The sequence below is a fragment of the Propithecus coquereli genome, unplaced genomic scaffold, assembly GCF_000956105.1.
Source record: "Propithecus coquereli isolate 6110/MARCELLA unplaced genomic scaffold, Pcoq_1.0 Scaffold77, whole genome shotgun sequence".
In the NCBI taxonomy this organism is placed as follows: Eukaryota; Metazoa; Chordata; class Mammalia; order Primates; family Indriidae; genus Propithecus; species Propithecus coquereli.
Window position 1 is genome coordinate 1,497,007 of NW_012153840.1, and position 1,375 is coordinate 1,498,381.

The 1,375-nt window shown below is 64.7% G+C and overlaps 1 protein-coding gene across 1 annotated transcript in view; it reads right to left on the minus strand.

The window, feature by feature from the left end:
- Window positions 1-1,375, minus strand: part of LOC105824865 (chloride channel protein ClC-Ka-like) — a 17,727-nt gene that overhangs the window by 6,822 nt on the left and 9,530 nt on the right. The gene's annotated exons all lie outside the window — the stretch shown is intronic.

Below are 1,375 nucleotides of genomic sequence, written 5' to 3' on the forward strand. Positions count from 1 at the left end.
AGTGAGCATGGGGGCACGGAGACGGGGGTTAGCAATGAGGGCTGGGGGCTCCACACATGGGGTATGGGCTGGGGAGTGGTTTGGGGGCTCAGTGGGAGGCCAGGGGCTCAGGTGGGAGTGGGGCTTTCTATATAAGGTTGGGAATCTGGGGGAGCTCCCTGAGAGGTCCCCCCCCACCCCGGGCCCCAGCCCAGCGCTCACCTGGTGGCCAGCAGTTTGGAGAAGAACCAGTTGGTCCTGATGAAGCCGAGAAAGGTTCGCTGGCAGAAGAGGTAAGCGCAGCTCAGGACACCGCAGATGGCTCTGGGGGGTGGGGGAGGTGAGTCCAGAGCCCTCCCCAGTGCGGGGGCAGCAGTCCAAGCCTCGGGGGAGCCCCGACTCACCCCAGTGCCACAAAAAAGAAGATCTCTGGCAGGTCGTAGGGGATGTCCACTGGGAAACTGGTCTTGAAGAGGCAGGTGATGGTCTCTGGGGAAGGAGGGACGTGGGGAGCCGCGATGGCACTCCTGCCCCACCCACGCCAAGTCCCAGATCAACCGGCAGCGGTGGAGGTGGTGCCGGGTCCGGACCCCAGGTATCCGTTTCCTGGCATTCAAGGCCCCCACGCCCCCGGCCCAGCGGTTCCCCAGCCCGCAGGTCCCCTCACCCTGCCCTCCATGCCCAATACAGGTCCACTCCCTCCCCTGCTCCTAGAAGGAGGTGGGAGAGGGAAGGAGGAGGGGGAAGAAGGGAGGGCGAAGGGTCAGGGAAAGGAAGGGGAGGCAAGCAGAGAAGAGGGGAAGTGCCAGGGGTCAGGGAGCCCCGTGGGGCTGGGGCTCACCTTCCTCACTGTTGAAGACCGACAGCAGGCGGAATGTGAAGGCCCCACAGGTGGCAGCGAAGAAGCCCCTCCAGTAATCCCAGACGGAGAAGTGGGAAGACATGACCTCGATGCTGAACAGGACGCCTGGGGGCGACACTGAGCTCAGGCGGATCCCCTCCCCCCCATCCCTGTATCCCCTCCTCCCTGACCCTCATGCCCTGCTGCCCGACAGCCAGGACACACAGGAGGAGGGGAGGGCCTCGGCCGGGAGGACCCCACTGACCAGGGAGCACGTCCAGCCAGCCCCGCCGTCCAATGCCTGTATGCGCCGTTCTCCTCGCCATGGGGCAGGGGGTTATGATCCCCGTTTTACAGAGGAAGAAACTGGGCTCAGAGAGGCCAGCTGGCCGGAGTGGCACAAATCTGCCCAATGTAACCCTGAAGCCTCTCGACACCCCCCTACAGCTGGAGAGGCTGTGCCCACGGTAGGACTGAAGTGGAAACTAGAATTAGCCCCAGTCCCCCCTCCAGGCCTCTCGGCTGGGCAGAGAGAGGGCAGGAGTGTGAGGGGCC